Source organism: Cupressus sempervirens, chromosome 11 (assembly GCF_028749045.1).
Source record: "Cupressus sempervirens isolate cs-2001-9-10 chromosome 11, ASM2874904v1, whole genome shotgun sequence".
Classification (NCBI taxonomy): domain Eukaryota; kingdom Viridiplantae; phylum Streptophyta; class Pinopsida; order Cupressales; family Cupressaceae; genus Cupressus; species Cupressus sempervirens.
Window position 1 is genome coordinate 551,436,308 of NC_143128.1, and position 26,864 is coordinate 551,463,171.

A 26,864-nucleotide genomic window follows, 5' to 3' on the forward strand; every position below is an offset into this window, starting at 1 on the left:
TTGCGAGTGCAAGGTTTCATTAATATTTCTTCCATCATCAGGTTGTTGTTCCAAATTTTCCTCTTTAGGTTCCACGAATTTACCTTTACCTTCCCTAATGGTAGACTTAAATTTTATAGAAGATGGGGTCTTGGGGACACTAGTAGTTTCTTTATTCTTTCTTTTCTTTTTGCTAGAAATGGAGGCATCAACTTTATTGATCCTCTTCCTAGTTGGTCTAGAACTGGAGGGAGAGGCTTCAAGAATGTTTTCAATCCTAGGAGTAACCTTACAAAAATTGATGGATGTCATTTCCCTTTGTCCAACACCCTAGCCCCTAGGGCTGACCAATCTAGATTCTACCTCATTTAATTGCAAAAGCTCTTCCCATGTCCCAATTGATTATTTTTTTAATTCCCTTTCAAAAACTATTTTTTTCAAATAGTGATGGGAGATATACTAATCCTTTCCTAATTTTACTAAAGAAGCTTTATTCTTAACAATATTAAATAGGAAATTGGGAAGATTTACCTATCTGCAATCATGCCACAGATGAGCCAAAATCTTGAAATGTAGGGCATGCATGTATTTGTAATGACCTTCACAAGTGAAGTATTGAATGATAAATGTTGCTAACTAGATAAACTCCAAGAGAAAAGATAATCTAGAAGTACCTTATTTATTTTCTATGTTTAGTGGAGGGTCAAGATGCAGACTGAACTGTGCCCTAGGCATACGTAAAAAAAAATCCTTTACCCATTGTTTTTCTTCTTGGGGTAACCCAATGACTTCAGCCACCACATCTTCTAAAAATTAAATTCTTAGCCCCTTAACCATTATAAAGCCATCCTTCAAGGTGCTTAGAAATTGAAGAGAAACATCTTCATCAAATCCCTTGAGACTGAGGCAGTAATCTAACCATCCTCTTCTCCTGAACATCTCACAACTGGCCATGTTACCCAACAAAACCTTATGATCAAATGACTCATATCTCTAAAGAACTCCACCCATTTTTATGCATAACAAAAATTTGGTAGAATTGTTGTGTTCTCAAAACTCAATAATGGTGAATTAACAAAATTTGCAATGCTACAGTACCAGATGTTACAAATAGAGAAAGCAATCTTCTAAAGATTTTTAATGCACAAAATCTCATGATATATTTTCTTGCATCAATTCTCATATTATTTTTCTTGTGTACATGCCTAGCACCTCAATCACATTACTAATATATCATTAAAATTTAAGCTCAACTATTAATGTCCTTAATTTTCTTCATGATGCAATCATGGAAGGACATGTCATCAAACATGTGACAACAGTCATTTCATAAGAAAAAACTCTAAAGTTTACATGTGATTTGAAAATTTGAAAAATCAATCTCCCCCCATGCCCCAACTAAGTAAGTGAATGGGTCCCACTGGGCCATGATATGCAAGAGTAATAAATTCAAACAACACAAATTTCTAATAAAGAAGGAACAAAATAAAATATATGCAAGGTTATGTGGCACGTACCTGCCAAGTGCTGCAAGAAAAGTGTTCAAGAAAAGATCACCAAATTGATGGAGTGATGGGATGGGATGGAAAGATGGCGAAGAGAGAGGGTGAAGTGGAGTGTATGGTAGAGAAATTCCTTTCAAGAAGAAAGTGTTTATATGCTCTCCTCTTCCTAAAAGAGGATTAGAAATCAAACCCATAGCTTTTGATTTTAGTTATGTCTACATCTTGTTATGCCTATGTCTTTTATCTATGTCATAGTAAGTGTGTGATTTATGAGATGATGTCCTATATTCATCATTCTCACAACTTGTAAAGAATTGGTATTAGAGCCTTTCCAAGATTAATAAAGTTGTCTCTTAATATTTTGTGTCTCTTATCTAAGAACTCCATTTTTCTCCTTATTCCCTTTTGGTCATGCGTGAAGTAAGACCTTGTTGTTGAAGTCGCGTGAAGGCATAAAATGACAAGGAAGTAGCCCAATTCCAGCTCTTGTGGAACAAAATGGGATGACCAATTCTTAGAATATTAAAGGTGAAAGAAAAATGACTAGAGAACAACTTGTAAGTCTTGGTTCTATATTCCACACTCTCCATGATGTAAATGTTGATGAAGATACTTTTAATATTCAGCAAGATAAGTTTGAACTTCCCTCAAAATGTTTCAAGCTTCTTGAAAAATAATAGAAAGAAATTTATGGAGATTTAGGGTTTCTTTCTTATAAGTCCAAGTTTTCTTGTAAGATGATTGAAATGCAAGTTATGGTTAAGAACAATCAACCACATAGCTTTATAAATCTATTATCTAGTAAGGAAATCCAAAAGCTCGTTGAGCAAGAAAAACACAAAAATGTTCATAAGTATTTGCACATAGGACATATAGTAGCTGGTTATGAACCCCTCTATAGGAAAGACATTCTTGCCACTATTATAATGACCTTGTTAGATGCACACCACAATTATTATGCTGATATGTTGATGGGCAGTATCTTTGGTCCCATGACTATAGGAGCCACAACCTTTGATGTTTTTCCAAACTTTGTTGTTAGTCTCCTTGATGACCATCTAGACAAAGTTTTAATGTTTCAATTTGGAATACAATACCTCAAAATGAAGCCTAGATATAGAACCCATGCTTTGTTCTTTGATTTGTATGGAAGATTGTTCAATACCACTGTACCAATTATCTATGATCCTAGATCTATTAAAACTAAAGCCCGATATTCTATGTTATGGAAAACTAAAACCAAGTGTGCCCAATTGATTGTGCCTAAAAGTATTAACCTACCTAATATTAAGGTGCATAAAGAATGGATTATTTATGTTCATACCCTCAAAAAAATGGATGCTCCCAAAAAATTAACCACAATCACCAATCTTGAAGAAAATGTGAATCAAGCTCTCTTTTCTTTTAGTGATGGTGGAATTTCTAGTTCCCAGTCCAATACCTATCCTAGTACTTAGACTTCCTTTAATAGTTGCACTCTTCAGAGATCTGCATCAATGCTTAGTCATAAATCTATACCCGAACCTCAATGCCAACATGATAATCATATTGTAAATCTAAATAGTCTTTCTTTTGCATGATCTATCAAAAATCTTTTTAGGATTCCTCAATATCCATTTTGAATCCTTTAACCACCTCTATGAATATGTTTCAGCATCCACAATTTATAGAACTTGATGAAAATAGTCTTCAACGTAATCATTGCTAATATACTAAGAGTGTTTTTCATTGTTGTATGATACTCTCTAGACATACAACTATGTTCAGTGAAGAGAATAGAATTTTTTTGAACCTAAAATCCAAGATTTTCATGATTTTATTCTACAAACCTTTGATGATAAGTTCAACATTCCCTTTTGGCCCTAGCATGTAATTGGCCAAGGTCAACCTATTTTAACCACACAAACCAAAATGCTTAATTATGCAAACTTGTGTTTGCATAAAGCCCTCATTTTCCAAAAAGATATGCATCAATGTCTTCTCCAAGTTGAAATCCAGTGCCAAAAAACTAATGATAATACAATACAAAATTTCATGCTATACTTGCCAGTCTCAAGGCTCTTGAAACCCACCTTGTGAATTAATTTTTGGCATCTTTTTTCCAAGATATTACTGCTTTTTGTGACAATTATGATAAATTTTTCACCTCTGCAAAAGCTTGGTAGACCAATCAAATCTATATTTTCCAACAATTTCAAGTCATTTCCAAAACCATAGGTCAACTTGAGAAGATTAAAATATAGATTTGAACCCAATAGTTAGCTGACAATCATCAATTACACATTGTTACTGCACAATTTGAACATGCTATTCAAACTCATACATCCAAACTTCAAGCTAGTCTCCAAAAGTCCTACACCAAGAAATGGTCCTTTCCTAACTCTACTCAGGACCTAGAAAGGCTAAAAGGACAATCCATAGGCAAACCTCTTTCTCTACAAGTGCTTATGCCAAAACCACAAGATTTTGACAAAGCCTCTGACACTTGGCATTCTATGAACATGGTAAAACAAAATACCAATGGTCCTTATGGCCAAATTTAGAATTTTTTTGAGATATTACCTCCACTCATAAATTTTTATGAGTATGATCTTATGAAAAACAAAACAAAATTAGATGCTATGAGGATGTGGATAGATAATGCTACTTATACAATAGATGACATTACCCTAGAGCAAGCCATAAGAAAATCCCAGAATGCTCTCACTAGAATTGCTCAATCTACATGGGACTCACTATCCATAGAATACAAAGAGGATCTTATCAATAATTGAAGCATTGTTATTTGTAAAGTCCTTTACTGTATGTTTGTTGGTCAACAAGACAATGAACGAAGATCTACTTTCAAAAGATTCAAAGAAACTATAATCTTTGACATGATTTTTTTTTATGCCTACTGCAAAGAACAATATTCTAACTTCTTTCTGTTAATATACACAAATAATCATGTATGGATGTATAATACCATCCTAGAAGGTTTCCCTATCAAAATTTAGTCGTATTGTAGAGAAAAGATTTTAAATAGTGTCTTGAATACTCTAGATATGACTATTAATGATGTCACGCATCTAGTTTGCCCAACAGTCTTCTTCCACATGGGGGGATTTGACCTAGATACAAGAAGACTTTACTACTACTGTTCTCACCAAAGATATGAAGAAATACAATAGATAGTTTTAATGTTCTCTTCAATTGAAAAATAATGAAAAAGGAACAAAAATGTTCCCAAAAGGAAAAGCAAATTATTTTATACTATCAACAATAGATTAAGAGCTGTGTGAAGGAGAAATCATAGAACTACTCTCCAAAGCTCTCATAAGACTGAGTATAAGTCCTTTTTCTTTTCATGCAATGTATGTTCCTAAAAATGATGAAAATGGAAATGAACTAACTGAAAAACATCTTACTGTTAATTACAAACCTTTGAATTCCTGCTTAGAAAGTAATTAACATCCATTACCAAACAAGGACTATATTTGGCAATGAATCCAAGGATGTAATGTTATTAGTAAGTTTGATTTGACCAAAGGATTCTAGCATGTTCAAATTCAAGAAAAGGATAGATATAAGACAACGTTCTCTATACCACATGGTCTATTCAAATGGATAGTTTTACCATTTGGTATCAAGATTGCTCCTTCTATTTTCCAGAGTATAATGGATGGAATATTTTCTCCATATGAAAAGTTTATCCAACCATACATTGATGACATCTTGATTTTTAGCCAAGACCATAACTTCCATCTAGAACATCTCAAGAAGTTCCTATCCATTTGTCAAACAATGGCCTCTTTCTAAATCCCACCAAACTCAGTTGGAGCACTGAAAGTCTTGTGTTCATTGGAACCAGAATAGAACCCAATATAAAGTTATATCCATAGGCTCATCTTCTCAAAAACATTTAAAATGTGGAAATCAAAGATAAGAATCTTTACAATGATTTGTTGAGTTGGCTAATTATATTGTTGGATATTTTCAAAATACTACAGAAGCCAAAAAAGATTTAAATAAGCTCATAAGGTTGAAAGATGCTCCTTCATGGATAGAAAAGCATGATCAAGCTATCTAGAAAATAAAACAAAAATGTCAAAAATTTCCCCCTCTATGAATACTTGGCAATGGTAAAAAGATCATTCAAATAGATGCAAGTGAAGATTCATGGGGCATAGTTCTGCTTGAACAAGTTTAGACATAAGGCTAGAACAAAGAAGAAATTGTCAGGTTTGAATCCAAATCCTTAAAAGGTTTAGAAATGAATTATCATTCTACTCATAAAGAGTTGTTAGCTACAGTGAAGGCATTTGAGAAATTTCAACTCTTTATCAAAGATTAGAAATTTATCCTCCAAAGTGATCTAAAAAAATCTTCTCTAATTCTTTAAAAAGGAGTCTAAAAATAAATTTTTCCAAGCACTCCTTCTTAGATGGGAAAAATTCTTGGATATCTTTGACTTTGACAGAGAGTGTATTGAAGGAACCAATAATGTGCTAGCTAATTTTCTTAGCTGAGAAGGATGCCAGGAGGTTTATTCACCCATAGTTAACAAAGTGAGATGGTACATATAGCCTTTGGACCAAAACTACTTCAGCCTCATCTTTGTAGCAATCATGATTACAGTCAGCTCAACATCCTCCAAAATCTACATTTTTCTTGCTATCACCAAATTATTCTCCAAGAAGAAGTTAGAGGAGATCTTGTTCAACAACATCGACAAGAAATAATGAATCATGTTTAAGGACTTAATGAAATTATTCAAGGGGAAAATAATAGATAGGTGGTCTTACAACCTGATCTTGTTTCCAAACAAGATCAATCCCAAGAAGACGTCATCCAAAATCTCAATTGGGTTTTTAAGGATCTCTCTGCAGAAACATGGGATGATGAAGACTCGTATGATATTCAATGATGAGTTTTGGTTGAAGAATTCAATAATATTCAAATGATCATGGAATGAAAAGAGGAATATAAATTTCTCAACAATGTGCATTTGCAATCTAATTTGTCCAAATTCATAGAAGAAGTATATCAAGAACAAATGAATTGACATTTCCAAACCTCTAAAAAATTTTCAACAAACTCCATAATTTAGAAATATCCCTATTAGCCAGGAAATGAAGAAATCTGACAGTATCTGCAACATACAGCCACTAGTGCCACTGTCTTCGAATGACCAACCAATATTCTCAGTAGCATACATATCCCAAACCAAAATTGATAGTTGATCCATAAAAATCCAAAAAAAGACTATTTTCAAGGGCTTTACCCACATTCTCATAGTCTTATGTCGACTACCTACAACTATGGATACCTCCATAAGATTACCTTCTAGTCCTTCTTGTCCAACCTAATTAACCAAGTTCTATTTGACCATTTTGGCCCAACACAACCTCAGTAGGACACTATTGAGCTACAAAATCTCCATCATTTTGCACATCCCACCACATTCAAGCCTTTGTGGATTTGTACTAGATACCAAACCAAATCTCATCCTTTTGATCCAGATACTAGGACTATATATGTATTCATTCATCTTAATCGTAGCATTCTTTGGAAAGAAGAATCCTTGGAAGAATGGCTAGAAAAGACATTATGTTTCAAATCCCCAACAAAATGTAGTAGTGAAGAAGGATTTGATTGGGAAGCTCATTCACCAAGGCACAGGGTTTATTAACCTAATAAGTGGGGTTGTCACTTATCCAAGTTATTTGATACTTGGTTAGTAAAAGCAGATATGGACCTCACCATAGTTTCAAAGGGGGTTGAGTTACTCCTCTTAAAGTAACTATGAGTTACCCTTCTTATGTCAAAAATATTCTTTGTAATAATGTTGTTGTCCCTCTCACATTACTATTCATACCACTTTATGTTATGTGGTTACTGTGTGAGATGCTTTTCTGATAATGCTTTGGGGAGGTGGACATGTGTCCATCCTATATGGATGGATCTCAAATTTAACTAAACTAATTTGAATTAACTAGAGAAATAATTTTCCTATAAAAGGGAAATAAGTGCTCACACTCAAAGCAAGTTTTTTAGAGTCTAGTTCCTTTGCTTAGTCCTAAGGATAGAATCTACAAGTCTATAGTTTCTAAGTGAGTAATCAAAAAACAAGGTAGAGAGTATGCTCTCCTCTTCCTAAAAGAGGATCAAAAATTAGACCCATAGCTTTTGATTTTATTTATGTCTACATCTTGTTATGTCTATGTGTTAATATCAAAAAACAAGGTAGAGAGTATGCTCTCCTCTTCCTAAAAGAGGATCAGAAATCAAACCCATAGTTTCTGATTTTAGTAATGTCTAAATCTTGTTATGCCTATGTATTATATCTATGTAATAGTAAGTGCATGATTTATGAATTGATGTCCTATATTCATCATTCTCATAAAAGTCTTGAACAAAATCAAGAATTAGCAGAAGTCAGGGTAGAAGACCCAGACAATTTAGCTGCAGGAACGAGTATGTCTTCGTTGTGCTAAAACTTCTGTAGGAACTCCTTACAATTGATTGGTTTGTTGTAGAGCTTGAGGTGATTCCCATTAACAAGTAACTTTAATTGAACATGATCAATAGTAGACAATTGGACCGCTCCATTTGGAAATACAACAAAAATTTCATACAATCCTAACCAACAAGTTTGAAACATTCTTGGATTGTGTTGATACTTAGAATCATAAAGAAGGGCCCAGTCCCCCACAACAAACATTTTATCTTTGATAAACTTATCATGCCACTATTTTTGTTGATGTTGGATGATTTTTGTGTTATTCAATGCAGATTTGCACCATTCGTCAAGGTCATTTAAACTTAGAATTTGTCTTGTTGTGCAATAGTAAGTTCCATAACAAGCTCTAGAGTAGTCCTTAATGTCTTATATTCAAACTCCATAGGTATAACAATTGACCTACCATAGGTGAGCTCAAAAGGAGATAAAGTTATTGTAGATTTCTAGGTGGTTCTATATGCCCAAAGAGCTTTAGGAAGGCATATGGCCCAATCTTTCCTATGGAATGCTACTATTTTGGTGAGAATGGCTTCCAGCTCCTTGTTGGTGAATTCTACTTGGTTATTAACTTGTAGATGGTAAGGTGATGATTTACCATGCAAAATAGTATATTCTTCCATGAGAGAAGCTATCAGATTATATGCAAACTAAGATCCTTGATTAGATGTCAATTCCCTAGGGACCCCAAACCTTGTAAAGATGAATTCATACAAGAAATTGGAAATGTTGTTATCCCTTGGATGTTTCATGGGTTTGGCCTCTGCCCACTTAGTTACATAATATGTGCAAACTAAGATATAAGATTTACCTTGTGAAGATGGTTCAATAGGTCCTACAAAGTCAATCCTATATTTATCAAAGGGTGCAACAACTACTTGAGGCTGCATGGGCATTTCATCTAAATTAGTGGGTCTTCGCATGCATTGACACTTATCACATTTTTTTGTGTATCTATATGTATCATTGTGTAAACTTGGCCAATAGTACTCAATTATTAATATTTTAAATGTTGTCTATTTGGTTGTAAAATGACCTCCATAGGGCTCTTCATGCCATGCCTACAAGATATCATATGTTTCATCTTCCCTTATGCATTGATGCATTACTTGATTAGAACCAGTGTAAAACATATATCCAACAATCCAAGAATAGTTAAAGCTCTTTTCAACTAGTAACTTTCGTTCTTTAGCAGAGAAGTGAACTAGCATCTTCCCTATGGTTGGGTAATTTGCAATATTTGCATACCATGGATTTTGTGCTAACAATACTAAAAGGTGTTCATTTGGAAAACTATCGTCAATGGCTACATGATCACTAGGGATATGCAACTGAGAGAGAAAATTAGTTAACACATTGGCCTTGCTAGGTTTATCTACTATTGTGATATCAAATTCCTACATAAGTATCAAATAGCAAGCTAATCTTCCTTATACTATATGTTTATTCATCATATACTTTGTATCAGAGTGATTAGTATGATCAAATATTTCATAGAGAATAATATAGTGTCTAAATTTATTTAGGGCATATATAAGTGCAAGTATCTTCTTTTCAGTGATTGTGTAGTTAAGCTCTACACCTTGCAAATTTTTATTGATGAAATAGATGCAATGTTCAACTAAGTCTACCTTGTAGTCTAGTACTACACCTATAGCATAGTCTGAGGCATTTGTATGAATGTAGAAAGGTAGTCTCTATTTGGGTCCTCTCAAAATAAGTGTTGTGGTGAGAACTTCTTTAAGCTATAGGAAAGATGTAGCACACTTAGAGTCCTAGGAAAATTCAGAATCCTTTTTTAACAAGTTATAAAGGAGCGCTACAAGTTGGCTGAATTTTTTGATGAATCTTCTATAATATCCAACATGTCTTAGGAAACTTCATACATCCTTCTAATTTTCTAGCATAGGCAATGTACTAATGACCTCAATCTTTTTTGGATCTACTTGGATGCCTTTTGATGAAATGAAATGACCTAGTATTGCTCCTTCTTCCATCATCATAAAATATTTTTCACTATTTAAGGAGAGGTTATAGTCTTGGCATATCTTGAGTACTATTTCTAAATTGGCTTTCTCTTCCTCAAAAGTAGTCCCATAAACCATAAAATCATCCATGTAGATCTCCATATAGTCTACAGACATATTAGAAAAGATACTTATGTTAGCTTGTTGGAATGTGGCTGGGGAATTACACAAGCCAAAAGGTAAAAACTGAGTAGGAAAAAATTTCCCATGGGTAGGTGAAGTTTTTTTTTTCTTGATCCTCTAGAGCTATTTTTATTTGGTTGTAACCACTAAAACCATCCAAAAAATAAAATATTTCTTGTTAGCTAGGTTGTTAAGAACTTGATCTATAAATGGAAAGGGAAGTGGTCTTTCTTAGTGGTTAAATTAAGCTCCCTAGAATCTACACAAACTCTCCATTTTCCTCCCTTCTTTGGTACTATAACTAGGGGTGAGACCCACTGGCTATCAAAGATGGGGTAGATAATTCTAGCAATTAATAGTTTTGAAGCTCATTTTTAACTATATCCCTCAAAACAAGGTTGACTCTCCTTTGAGGTTGTCAGATAGGTTTAAAATTAGGACTAATATAGATGAGTATAGAGCAGAGGATCTAATCCTTTCATGCCCATGTAGTCCCAAGAAAATTCTTTTTGATTTTGTGTAGTAAGTGCAACATAATTGTCTGATGGGAAGATGATAAGGCATTGTTTACATTCAAATCTCTTCCTAGACCAACTTCCATCTTAATAACTTTATCTACTATGAATAATTAGGAAACATGAGAAGAATCCATCTCATGAGGTAATAATGAGTGAAGGAGTTAGAAAGCTTCTGAATGCTAGGGTGTGTTCAAAGGTGGTAATATTGTTTCTAAGATGTAGTCATCTTGATGACACACTTGAGACTCTACCCCATACTCATTCATGATAATGGATGAAATTATCTCATCTTCTTCTCAAGAGGCTACAAATGACTCCCAACCTATCATCATTAGCTGATGGATAGTATTGACTTCTAGATCATCATCACCCAAGTTTGGCCAAATTACTTGGTCATCTACCAATAATAGTTGAGTATAAAGTCAGGTTCTTAGTATGGATACCATTAGATATTGTCATCTTCCTAGACTGACAAGAAATATAGATATCTACAATAGCTAACCATGGTCACCATAAAATTGAAGAATATCTACCCATGTTAGCCTTTGGAGAGAGGAAAAAAAAGTCTACTAGATACTCCCAAGAGTTTAAGGTGACTATGACATCTTCTATCATTCCATCTGGCTTGATAGTAGAACTATCAACAAGATGAAGTATGGTTGGTATTTTTTTAAGACCAATGATATGCAATTGAGAAAATACCTCCTTTTTCATAACATTTATTTATGCTCCTAAGTCAACTAAAGAATTTTGAACCTTCATTCCATAAATGGTGACAATAACCACAGACTCCCATGTCAGAATATTTAGGTACAGTTAATTGCTCCAACATTGAATCAAATATTTTTCCTAAGACATGAATAATTTTTGGATCCTTCTTCTTTCTTCCTAGTTTTTTAATACATGCTTCCTTGATGTCTTTAGTATAAGAAAGAGCTTCCTTGATAGCATCAAGTAATGATATTTTTAATGTCATTTTCTTCAACTGATTAAGAAAATCAATTACTGCATGGTTTTCTATAGGTTGGCCTTGTTCCATCAACCTATAAGGAAATGGAGGTTCTTTGACTACTAAAGAGGTTTGCTAATATGACACATCTTTTTGTTCAGTAGGGGGATCTTTAACTTTAGTTATTATAGGCTTGTGGGGTGAAGGAAAAGTAGTGTCTGGCATTAAGTGGATATCATTCAAGAAAATAACATAACTGTTTTGTTGTTTTGGCTATTTTTTATTGTTGGGATTAGGATTAGGTTCAACTGGTAGCTAAGTCTACTTGGGAGGAGTATTAATGGTTGTAGGAGGAGGCATTAGAGCCTGCTACTAAGGTGGTGACATTAAGGCTTGCTGACTAGGTTGGGTATTCTAATTTTGGGTTTTCTTCCAACCCTACTAAGGTTGCTGCCAAACCTACTAGGGTTGTTTCCAACCCTACCAAGGTTGTTACCAACCTTGCTAGGGTTCCTGTCAACCTTGCTGGGTTTGCTTCCAACCTTGCTGATGTTGTTGCCAATTATTATATCCATTAAAACTAGTATTCTAAGAATTTTTCCATTGATTGTTACTATTTTAATTTTGAAAAGGATCTTGTGGCATACCTTGTCTTTGAGCCCATGGCCTTCATTGAGGAATATAGAGAATCTCTCCATTTTCATCAATGGCTTTAAATTTAGTAGGCATTGGTTGTCTCTGGGCTTACAATAGACTTGCATCTACAATTTCTTTTCATCTCCCTATAATGTGGACAATATTTAGCTAACATGGAATTAATTTCATCTTTCTTCCTTCTTTCCTGCATGGTATCTAGTTGAGTGGCTACATCATTAATGATATCTTGTTTGAAATCTGAAAACAAATTAGATAGTTCCATCTTTGATACTCCTAAACTGCCATTAGACTTATGTGGTAGGTCTCTAAGTCCCCTACCTTTGTTCACAGTGGCCTTGAAATAACTCAAACATATGTTACGTATATCAATCCAATTTTTTTGAGTGATATCTCCTCCTACCATAGGATCTAGAGCCTCAATACTTCTACCATTTACACCTCTTAGAAAAGCATGTTTCTTTTATTCCTCGTTTAGTTGGTGTTGTGTATTACATTACAGGTTGAACATGAACCATGAAACATAGTCTTCCAAGTTTTCATCCTCCTTCTAAGACATTTTGAAAATGCCATCCCTTTCCAAATCTTGACCCCTGCAGTATTCTTTATACTTTGTAAGAAACAAGTTGCTCATTGTCGGCCAATCTACTACAACATTGGCACCCAATCCCATGAACCATCTCAGAGAAACTTCTTTTAGGGCAGATGGAAATAACTTCAACTTGTGAGAATTAGTTTTATAGTCATAACTTTTGCAAAGGATGTCAAACTCAAAGAGGAAGGTTTTAGGGTCTTTAGTAATTAGGCCATATAACTTGGGAAGTGCAATAGAAGATATGTTCTTCAAGTTTTGATTACCTTGTTAAGCAGGGATAGGAAAAGTAAATGTGGGTTGTGATTGAGCCATTCTTGGAGGAGGACCTAGCGGTGGTGATTGATAAATAACAAGGGCAAGTGGATTATCTTGGTATTTAGGTTAAGCAAAAAGATCATTCAAATATAAGGATTCTTCAAAGGATGAGGGTATTCATTCTTGAGCAACAATGAATGGATTTTTAAAAGGTTCTTCAAACTCATGATTAAAAATGTCTTCCTAATTATTATGAGGAAGAAATGTCCCAAGGAGGTCTCTTCTTCTATGCATGCAAGATAATGTAGAATTTAAACTAACATAATGACTTTAGGGTTGAACTAGATTGACAACTTCCCTGGCAATGACACCAAAAATGACCGGTCAGCTTAATACCTTAGTAATGAAGGATTGGACATCCTTTCATAGTGATTATATGGTCAGAAAACATCATGTGTTTTACTTAAAATAGTACACTAACTTCATTTAATTTATTAATCTGAGAGCATAAACTTGAGAGGGTGACTACAAAGTATATGCTCTAATTATTCTTTAAGTCATTATAACTAAAGAAAAGACAATGCTAAAGGAAATCTATGCTAGAAACTAAAATTCCAACTTAACTTTAAGATTAAGGTAATGTTGCAAATGGTAAACTTATATATGCACCTATGCTACGGGAACAATTTAGTGATTCTTTTATCAATGGTTGCAAGAGAAATATAATTCTATCTTACTTAGAAATAATAAGGATTTGAAATCTATTCTAATAGAATAGTTCACTCACCAAGTGGTCCCCCTTGGATGAGTAAACAAAAAAGACAATTAAGATAAGAGATATAAACTTGAATGGTGCATTCTATTCATTCATGGTGAAAGATTACACTTGATTAAAATAGTATAACATTGTACTACTAAGAAAATTAACTTATTCTATTCTTCTTCCAAAACTACACTCAAAGCTACAACAATCATTATTTAAAGGAAACTACAACTACTTCCTAAATATAAGATCACTCCATTAATGAGGATTAATTATAGACTCATAAAGTTTGAGATTGAAACAACATTAACCATAAATAAATCCTCCAGGAATATAGCAAGTTGTGGAACTACATTCGTGTGCTACAACAATAGAAAGAAATAAACAATTTACTCCACTTGTGACAATTTAGCAATTCGGTTGGCTTTGACTTCTTTGGCACTAAAATATTGACTTTTGAATATTTATGACAAATAGTTGTAAAACAATAAATGCACACACAACCTCTACATACATATATTAATTTTCATAATCAATATTAGAGAAAATGTGTAAAGTTCAAATTACCACTCTTGCAAATCCTATGACTGCAAGAGGAAAGCTACCCAAAACATAACATATATGGGGAAACATTTATCATCATGTAACATTACTTAATTATACCATTTCTATCCATGAGTTTAAGAAAACATAGCATCTTCAAACTATCCATGTTCCTACTTCATGTTTTCACACACATATATACATATATACATACATACATACATACATACATATATACATATATATACATATATATATATATATATATATCCATATATATATATATATATATATATATATATATATCCATAAAAACAATAAGTTCATATGTTTGAAACCATAAAGTCATAATTATTTGCAAGATAACTGCTTAAAAGTAAGATAAAAAGAACTTAGAACAATAGGTGTATACAATCTAGTATTCTAACTTACTCATTTTTCAACTTGAAAAATTTCATAACTCCTTACAAACTCTTGAACATCCATATACATTTGTGTCCAATAATTCTTATCCTTAAGAAAACTCAAGGTCTGATTAATACCAAAGAATACAACCAAACCACCCCTATAATTTTCCTTATCAAATTAACTCTCATGGAACTTCTTGGTATACACAATTGAATCCCTTTGAACAACATAACTTCTTCAACAAAATAATCTTCATACTTACTTAGTTAATCTGATAGGTTTTGTGTTATGCTCTCTCTCCCACCTTATAAAAATTAGGATCAATACTAGAAAATGCCTTCATTTCATCAAAACCAAGAACTTCAATCTTCATCTCGGTCAACAAGCAACACCTTTTGTTCAAGGCATCTAGAACTTGGCTAGTAACTCCACTCTTATGCTTTATCAAAAATGTTAAACTCTATAAATATTCAACCCGCTTCATATATCTTTGATTCAACTTATGTTGACTTCCCAAATACTGTAAAGCTTTATGATCAATAAACAACACAAACTCCTTAGGAAAAAAATAATGTCTCCACTTCTTCAAGGCTTGAATAGTAGCATAAAACTCTTGATCATACACAAAATACTTCCTTTTAGCATCATTTAACTTCTCACTATAGATAGTAATAGGTTTTCCTTCTTGACTCAACACAACTCCTATTTCACTACCACTTGCACCACATTCAACTTGAAATACCTTATTTAAATCAAGTAAATCTAATATAGGTAACCCAAATAACTTTTTTTTCAAAGTCTTATAAGTCTTATTAACTCCATGTGTCCACTTCAAATCATTTTTATCTCCTCTCATAGTCTCAGTCATAGCATTGCAAATAGAACTGAAATTCCTTTTAAACTTTCTATGAAAACTAGCCAAATCATAAAATTATCTTATTTCATCCACATTATTTGTAGTAGGCCACTCAAGGATTGCTTTAACCTTCTCAAGAACCATTCTGAAATCATCAACTAGAATCCCAAATCCCAAATAATTTATTTCTTCTTGCATGAATGAACACTTCTTCAAATTAATCAAGAACTTCTCATATTTCAATCTCTACAATACTTTTCTAATATGCTCAAGATGCTCTTCATTAGTCTTATTGAATATAAGAATAACATCCTAATGAAAAATCACAAACTTACCCAAGAATCTCATTAGAACCTCATTCATTAGTCTCATGAAAGTACTAGGTGTGTTAGTCAAATCAAAAGGCATAACCAACCATTCAAACAAACCATCTTTTGTCTTGAAACAAATCTTCTACTTATTATCTTCTTTGATTCTGGTTTAAAGATAATCACTCTTCAAATTAATCTTGTTAAAATATGTTGCTCCACTTAATCCATTATGTAATCCATTCTTGGTATAGAAATTCTATAGTTCACTGTATATTTTTAATATCTCTAGAATTAGCACACATTCTCCATTCTTCTTATGTTTCTATACAATAGGTACAACACATGGACTCAAAATTTTCTACAATAACTCTTACACTTTTCTATTAAGTTCTTCATTCTCCATAGGTGTCAATCTATATGGTCCTTTATTTGGAAAACTAGCTCCAAGATTCTTACAATGACATATACTTCATACTAGTGGTAAACCATGAGGTATATCTTCTACAAAAATCTCCTTGTATTCATTTATCAACTCTCCAATTTATGTTGGTACTCATCTAACACCATTAGCTTATGTTGTTACTCAGATTCTACTATCTTATGTTGCTCAACCTTTACTATTTTCTATCAGTTGGTAGTTAGTACTACAACTTAGTCGTCTAGGAAGAATATTAAAAGAAATAGGGTTATCCTTTATTTGTTTCTCAAATTGTTGCCCATTGATCATACAAAATCTAATAATAGTACAATTTACCCATCTAGAACTTCAATCAAAGGCATCAATATTTTCTTCACTCTATTCACCCAAAGAGCATATGGATTCAATATACGATCATGTACAACATGTCTATCATATTGCCAAGGTCTATCCAAAAAAATATGACAACAATCCATAGGCATAATATCACACAATACTTTATCAAAATTGTTTCCAATCTTAAATTTCATAACACATTTCTCACTTACCAACAACTTATACTCATCCATCATCCATGAAACATGATAGGGTTTAGGGTGTCTCAACCTATAGAACTATAACTCTGTAACCAGCTCCTCTAATGAAAATGTTTTTGAATTACCACTACCAATTATTACTTTGCAACATTTTCTAGTTATCTTACATCTAGTCTTGAAAAGACTTCTCCTCGGCATAGGTTCCTCGTCAACCTTTTCACTACACAAAGTTCTCCTTATCATCGAGTTTTCTCCAATTTTAGGTCCACTAAGTGAAACCTCAAGATCTCATTGAATATTAGTATTTATATTACTATTTTCATTCTCACCAGAGTATTTACACTCAAAGAATCTATGCCCTTCTTGACCACATCTAAAACAATTACCATGAAAATCACCTCTAGGCTAAGAATTACTTCTTCCTTGGTAAGAGCTAGTACCTCTTTGGTAAGAATTACTACCTTTCCTCTTAGCCTTACATTTATCCTCACTCTTCCATTCAGATTTTCCTTTATCCTAAATAGAATATTTAGATCTTTCACTATCTCCATAAGATCTACCTCTATCTCTCTAGAATCTACTACCTTTATCTCTTTGTCTTTGTTCATGCTTCTTTGTCAAGATCACCTTGGCTTTCAAGGCATATTGATATGCATCTTCCACACTATCCAATTTCACAAAACTTATTTAATCTTGAATCCTAGATCCCAAACCATTCAAGCACCTTTCAAATTTCTCTACTTCATCATCCACATGTCTAGATCCAATGTCTAATCTATAGAATTCCTTAGTGTAATCCATCACAATCATGTCCTTTTGTCTTAGATTTTGCATCTTCCTCAACAAGATAATTTGATAATCAACAAGAAGAAACTTCTTCTTCACAGTATTCACTATTTTAAATCATGTTCCAATCTTTTCTTATCCTTCTCTATCTACTAGTTTGCAAATTCTCCCACCACAATGAGGCATGACCTTTCAACCTAGTGACTACAATCTTCACCTTTCTATTATTGGGAGTTCCTTCAAACTCAAATAACTTCTCCATATTAGAGATCTAATCTAATACAACATTGGTATCCATATTTCCATCATAAGGAACAACTTCCACAATAGGCTTTGAGTATTCCCTAGACAACACTCTCAATAATATTTCCTCATCTTGATCTTCTTTAGGCTCTAGATTAGGGTTTGGTGCCACTACTTCATCATCAAGATGCCCTCCTCTCCTCTAGGTTGTCTCCATAGCATCTAATCTAGTTACAATCTATCTTAACATGTCCAATATGGTATTATTATCATTTCCTCTTCCTCAAACCATATTGACAAATAGGTTTCTACAAGATTGTATTCCTCTGCAAGTTATAGGTCAAATCCATAAATCTGCCACCCTACAACCAAAGCTACTTAGGGTTCCACTTGATCCAATATCCTCAAGGAAAAACTTCCAACTTTGATACCACCTAACACAAGGACATATGGGAAAATTAGGGCCAAAGGTACACTTAACTATCCAATCACCTTGTTGAGTAAACACAATGAAAGCAAACATATAAAGAATAACACCAAGGAGAGAGGAAACAACAACATCATTATTGATTTATCAAATTAACCTCACATATGCTTATTTTTGAGGCCTTTTGATTTATGAACAAAAAAATCATAAATTACATATCAAATCTTGATCCACAAATCCTTGATTTTATTCTTTTAACTCCCTTAACTTTTCACTACTTAACCTAAGCCTATAAACCCATATTTAAACTTGCCAAATTAAATTATAGAATATTATAAATCATTGCATAATGGAAGTCCGACGTCAAAATGGTATGTACACATTGGAGGACAAGATACTTACATTTCATGATCCAAATTATCACACTAGGAACTAATCATAGAAAAACTTGGTCAAAGAAGGAAATGAGTATAAAAAACATCAAGCTCACTCAACACATGAAGGAAAACTTGGCCACCAAAGCACTCGGTCAATATTGTACAACTCAAACAAAATTGAACTCAAAAATAATTGTAGCTTGACAACCACTAGAACTTGGCAATAATAGGTAGAATGGAAAAAGACAAGTAGAATAGAAAGGAAACACAGGATGCTCATTCATTACATATTGTCATTAATTTGTAATAAATTAAGAAGAAGTAGAAAAATATTACAAGTTCTACTATTGATAGATTGGCTTGCCAATCAAGATAGAAAATTTTAGGATGTGAAGGAAATAAGAAATGGGTGTTATCTAATCACCATTGATGTGATAATACAAGAAAAGGAATGAAGTTGACAAACATGTATCATATTTCTATGGTATATTACATCTTAAAGCTTGCACAATCACAAATCTAGTTGTAGGTATGCAAACAATCAATTCATTTTATAAGTATAGGCATCTATAGAGAGGGAATCATGGGTGTCTTGTGGTTATGCCCACTGTAGATTTTGAATTTCAAACTACAAATTGAGTGGGATAACCTTTAGGGTTTTTATTTTTTATGATCAAAGGGTGTTATTTATAAGGAGGGATCATACACAAAAAGGAAAAGAAGAAATGTGTTGTAACATATCATTATTCCTAAGCTAAGATAATAAACATATTCTAAGGTAAAATTCAATTTTTATAATAGAATTACATAAAATTAGTTATATTCATTATTTTATTTAGAAATAAAACTTTCAACTGAATTCATTTTACAAGAATAAGTAAGTAGAAGTAAATTATCAACCCTTTCTATTTCACATGAAAGGAAACTATTATAACTTCCATAACTAACTTCTACTAATACAATTGGTAGGAACATCATGATGAAAAGATTACACGTATATATATCAGGGATACATTAAATTAATATGAAAATACAAAAAGGATAAAGATTTATACATGTGTTAAATAACTGACATTGTGTTGTGCAAGCCTCGAGATCTAGTGAAGAGGAGAAGCATTAGCATGAGCTTAACATCCCAACCATAGAAATTGACTTATCCTTATAGAATTTCATTAAAGAAATTCCCTCCCTACCCTAGGGTTAGGTTTGGGGCACCTTAGTCTTGCCACTTGATCATTTTTGTGTTAGAGTGTTATCTAAGTAGAAAATAAGGTAGTGAATATCCTCAATCAACATTTCCTCTGTTAGCTAGCACTCTAACCTCTAGTGATCAATTGTGATAAATGAACCACTAACCAACCTTGGTCAAGGATTTTAGTAGGCTATTAATGATCATGATCACCCACCACTCAACTTGACAATAAAAATACATTTTGTATATCCATGAGATAATTTGGTCAAAGAAATTTAATGGTTACTTTACTTCCTTTTATAGACATTCATTTATTCTTGTAGGTATATATCTCCTCCCCAACCATTATAAATTGACCATTCTAATCGAGGGTGAATCCTGGGAGATTTCAAAATCATAAATAATGTATATATCATTCAGATAATTCAAATTTATTTCCATATGAATTGATCTTATCTCACTAGCATATGATTGACACCAGTGTATAAGTTAGATCAATGCCTTATATAAAATATCTATGCTTGATTCTTATATTCATGTACAAAGAAATCCATTAGAGATTTTCTTGATTTAGTATTCATAGAGATGGAAATTAACTTTATTATAGATGTGGGTTCAAAGTGTTTATATCACCATCTAAAAATATGGTATTTAGAAAAGATTGGGAATATCTAAAACTCTTACTTTTTATGGCCTTTATCTAAGACCATTTTCATTTCATTCATGATGAAGAAAGATAAATGAAATGACAAAAATTTTCCACCACATTTAAATCGACAAGAAAGGAGAATGATGGTTATATATAATAATAATAACTACATGACTTTTTGATGGTTGGATACTTGCTATCTATTGTAGTTTGACGGAAACAACCTAGAACAATTGTCTATAGAATTGGATATTGTAACTCTTCAAATACTCTAAATGAACAAGGATTAATGATATGCTATCAATGAGATTTATGGTTATGATGAAAACTCAAAGCTAGGTATGAGAAAAAAGAAAGAACACTCCTCAGGAAGCAGAGAGATAATTAAATAGACCATCTACCAAAATCAGAGTTACAAGAACCAAGAAAGAGTGATTATGCATGGTCTGTCATTGGTCACAAATACTTCCACCAAAATTAAAAAATTAAAAAATGAATAATGTTGATATGAAGGTGGAAATCACTCATCAATATAGAGCAAAAAATTAAAGACTTAAATATTATACTTTCTCATGGTTATATATCAAATATCTTAGCATCATGTTATTTGGCATCACCTATAGTTGTACATAAACATATACGCACACACATATATCTGTATGTTATTTTGAATCATATAATTCCTTTTATTATCATACATACACATATATACATAGACATACATACATACACACATACACACACACATATATACATGTAGGTACAATTATATATGTTAAAAACTATCATGGTATCAATAAATAGAGCCACATCCTAACAACTACTCATCTATCTCAAAATAAAAAGATGGTAACACTTTTTTTGATGAATAGTCCCTTTTTTATTAATTAAATCTTAAAGATACATATTCACAAAAAAGGGATAGAGGATATAGGATCACCCTACAAGTTCACATCGAACATGGCCAGATAGTTCAACTAATCATAAAAAAAGCACTTAGGTTGAATATAAAGTAGCAAAAAAGAAAAAAAGAAAGAACAATTCCCTCAGGCTACAAGAGCAATGCTAGCCAAGGATCTTTATCATCAAAACCCTAGAAATCATTAGGGTTAGTGGATCACTCAAGGGGAGCCCATCCATCAGTAGAGGTAACAACATCATCATCTTTATCCTTTTATCCCTCTGGCTTGGGAGGAGAGATAGCCAAATCTAGCCTGAGGAAAGCCCATTTAGGGTCCTTATAGATAGAGGGCTAGCTCACATTAGGGGTAACATGAGGAGCCACCAGAGATCAACCCAATCCTAACCTCCACAAAATCAAGGCTAAGTGGTGATGGCCACCAAATCTACCACTAGGAGAACAATGAGAAGGCTACAATCTGGGAGTGTGTGAGTAGTGAATAGATATGCTACAACCTCTCCAGTAGCCATGAGGAGGAGTATGATCACTAGATAAAGTCTCTAACACGACCTTGGTGACCATGCAAGGGGCATTACCCTAGTGATCTAAAAGATCATGTAGATAGGAAACCTCTAGTACCACCTTATCAATTTTTACTTGAATCTGCATCATAACATTATTAAAAATACACAATTTAGCATATATGGAAACATTTAGATCAAGAAAGTTGTGAGAGAATAAAATTTTAGTGTGCTATTTCCAAATAGTAAACAAAATATCCATTCTAAAAGCATGCTAGATCTAGGAATACTTAAAAGGGAGTCTAGTAGAATCTCCTAAGATAGCCATATGCCAGGAAAAGGCCTCTGGATGTAAGGGTTTGATGAAATCATGAATCTGGAGCTACTAATTTTGAGCCCACCATAGAAATAAAAAATATGTAGGAAACTTTTTGGCTGACCACAAAAAGGACATATGGAGTCCAGGACACCTAAGTGCTAGAGTTGAGGGCCCAACGGTAGGCCTTGGAATAAAATACACCAGGAAAAGTGAGCTATCTTGGGCTTTTTAATAGCTTTCCAAACCATGAAAAATCTAAGACTCCAAATCTTGGGAGAGGATTGTAAATGCCAAAATTGGTTGATAATCTCAGCCATAGGAAGGTGGGGAATCGACCATCGATAGCCCAACTTGGGTTTGTAACTAGTCAAAGGAGTGATAGGATACCACTTCTAGTCCTTCCACCATGGGCTAGATGAATGAATACCAAGCTTGTGTAACATAAAGGGAGGCACCAAAAAAACTAGAAGATCAACTATCTGTCGATCTAGATAGTTGAGCCAATATTTCACCGACATGTCCTCCCATGAGGGAAGACTCATAGTAACTAGGGAAAACATATTTTTTGGTGTCTCAATTTGTCTTCCACTCAAGTGCAGAACACTAGCCTCATGAATCTTGGAAAGGGGCACACCTTGGATAGAAAATAAAGGAGACCACCAAAAGTTTTGATGGTTCATTGAAAGCCCATCTCTGAACCCATTTCCAACATAGTGAAGCCAAGGTTTAATGGTTTCCTAGGATTTCCAAATGCTTTTAGCAAAAAAAAATTCCTAAATATGAACTAGTTTAGTGGTCACAAGAAGGGTTTGAAATCCAAACCCCATTCAAGCTAGATGGTTAACTAGAAAGCTTGAAGAAATGAAATAACACAACATAATTTTTGAGGTCTTGTCACTGGTGAGAGACCAAATTACCCATTTAGAATAAAGGGCAATACCTTTCCCTTGAGTAGAAAGAAACCCAAGACCCCCAAACTCCTTGGGTAGATGACAAAAATTCTAGGCCACTCTATGAAATATAGGATGTTATGCATCAAAGGCCTAGAGGAATTCCCTCAAGAGGTATTCAAGTTTGAGGTATGAGGATTTGGATAGGGCCCAACAAGAGTAATAATAAACATGCATGGCAACCAACACTTTGGAGAAGATCTAAAATTTCTCAACGAGGAAAATAGGTTTGGTGATCCAATACTCCAACTTTTTCTCTATTCAAGCTAGGACCACACTCTACAGCTCCACAAGAGAGGCTTAAAAAGAAATGGGGATGCCCAAGAAGAAAAATATTTCACCATGTTACACACATTTCCATCCATATCATTGTAGCAATTAGGATTGTCTATAGTGAAGGGTCTTATTCCATTGAATAGCAGTTCATAAGGCAAGGAAAAAAGTATCCAAGCATTGCAAGGTGTTGGCAACATTGTCTTTATCTTCAAGAAGGGTGAGAAAAGAATCATTTGCAAAATGGTCATTCAAAAGCTACGTAAAAGAATTAGGGAGGGATATGCAACAAACAAGGCCCTAAGAGATGACATTAGCAAGCAGATATCCAAACCCTTCAACAACCAAAACATAAAGAGAAGGCACCAAAGGGCATCCTTGATGAATAGATCTATAAAGCCCAAAGACTTTAGATTGATGGCCATTGATGGTAATACAAGCAGAGACATCCCTAAAAAGCATCTAAATCAACTGCAATAAAATTGGATCGAATCTCAAGGCTTGAAGCATGGCCAAAATAAAATACCATTCAATTTGGTCATAGGCTTTAACAAAGTCAATCTTAAGAAACAAGGCTTGTTATTTGGACTTTAGTGCCCACTCCATACCTTCCCACACAACAATAATATTATCTAGAATGTATCTTGACTTGATAAATCTAGTATGTTTAGGGTGAACAATTTGTGAGAGCATATGTCTAATTTTGAGGAATAAGGCCTTGGCAATGATCTTGTAAGAGACCTTCAAAAGAGTGATGGGTCTCTAGTTGCAAATGTCTTCTAGATCCCCAACTTTAGGTATGAATTTAATGTTTCTATTATTAATTATGAAACTGAAGGATTGAGCATTATAGGCTTCATGATAAACTTTAAGAAGATCAAGACCAATATCATCCCATAAAACCTTGTAAAATTTGTAAAGGAAGCCATCACATCTAGAGATGACCTCCTTGAGATCATTAAGCACAAGCTTCTACTAAAGAAAGCCATACTTCTCAAGGGAAATACCATAGAAGGATCCTATGTAGTGAAAACCTTTTCATAATGGAACACAAAAACCTAGAGGATATTAGGAAGATCAAGAAAACCCTATTGATCCTCCCTAATATGCTTGATGCCCACAGTTGAGTGACAAGCCTACTATGCATTGAAAATATCCTTAGAAGCCTAGTCACCCACCTCTAACTAGTGGAGGTAGGCTTTGATCTGAGCTCCCTAAGCATCATAACTATTTGCAACTTGTTTTTGGTGCCAAAGGTTGAAAAGCCAAACCTAAATATTTGCATCAAATGGGTTCATAGAAAGAGCTATAGAGGCCATATAGAGATCTTTTGTGGTGGCTTTTTAAGATCCTCTAAAATACTTGGCTAGCTACCACTCATAAATGTGAATAAATCTTGCAATATGACAAATGCCATCATTCCACCAATAAATCCACCAAGAAAAGGTGTGAGGTCAGGGCTCAATGTTCTAGACATGAAGAATGTGTGTAATAGTGGGCAAATGGGATAGCAAGGAGGTATTTTGATAAAACCAAGTTTTACAAGTATGATGCTCAGTTGTGTGCTAGATAATGGAAAAAAGAATGGGGAAATGATATGACAATGTCACATTTGGTAAAGGGGTGACAAGTAACTCATGCTTATGTGATAAGGAAAAAAGGACTGAGTAGTAAGCATGGACCTGTCTAGCCTCTTAAGCACCCTATCAAAACCTGCTCAAAATTTGGACCAAGTATGCCAAACCCCACCAAACCAATGACAATTAGAATTGGGATAAAAAAGGCCTAGCTTATTGTGCATGTAAAACTAGGCTTCTCTTTTGCTAGCTGGCCACCAAAAAGGAAAAATCCCTTCCTTATTAGAAGCCAACTCAACTATATTGAAATCCCTACAATAGACCCAAGTGGTAGGCAATAGAGGATGTGCCAATTAGCAGCTCAGGTGTGAGTGCTCAACTACATCATTGGGAGCATAATCATTAACAATATCAAAGGAATAATTCTGAAAAGACAACAAAAATCAAACAATTCTAAGTGACTACACCACCTCGGCCATCCTCATGTCAAGAAGAAAACATGGTACTATTTGACCAAATAATACAAAAATTTGAGTTGAGAATAAACCCAACAACTTTAACCTCTTAAAGATAGAGAACATCAAGATTACCAAGTTGACATCTGGTATCACAAACATAGTATTTTCTAGGGAGCTCTATTATCCCCTACACATTCTATGAGATACAATTCATTGTAACAAAATATGCACGTCATCCTCATTCCCAAGAGAGGAGAAGTTGTTATGCAAAAATGTGGAGGAATCAAACAAGGGATCATTGAGAGAGGTGACCTATCACATCTTTTCCTCATTATCAAAACCTTGTCTCGACCTTCTAGGCTATGTGAATGACAAAGGGATTGTAAAAAATCATATAAGTCACTTGTGACACTTGAACCCACATGAGATGAGATTCTAGGGCATGTGAAATAGGTAGAGGCATGATAAAAGGGACCAAAGAGGTTAGAAATGCTAGAATTGAGTTGGGTCTGTTAGAAATAGGAATTGCATAAGGCAGGGGCAGGGGGGTGGGGGTGAATCAATAATCTACAACTTTAGTCATCAACTAGATATTATTTATTACTTTAAGCCATACATAATAAATTAATAAAGTAATGTTGAATAATAATAGTAACCATGCACAAAGATAACTCATAACACCATATTTTGTTAACTAGGGAAACCCTGGCCAAGGGAAAACCTTGGTGGGGATGATACCCACTAGATAATATATTGATATATAAGTTCCTTGTTAGAGGATGGACCCTATTAGTAGTCAATGAGAAAATTTAGTATTGGGAGTCCCTATTAGGAGACTTTGAATCCCTATTAGGAGATTATAACTTTTTTAGGAGTTGTGCCAGCCCTATTAAGAGTTATAGTATAGTAGATGCAAGATGAGCCCACTACCCAAACATGCACTTTCAATTACAAGAAGAGCTCACTACCAAAACAAGTAATTATAATTCTAGAATATAGGTTCTATAACTTCTTTTTTGATTGATAGCTCATCTTCATCTCAATCTTAGATCACAAAAATAGCTTTACAAAACTTCATATATCACTTTCACTATAAGTTCACATATCACAATACTTGCACAACTTACACATCACTTGCAATTTTAATTTGCAAGATGTCATTTGCATAAATACCATTCCTTTACAAAATTTTTTGCTAGGTTGGCTAATACCATAATATACTTTTCTAGCTTAGAGTAAACATCTAGGATGT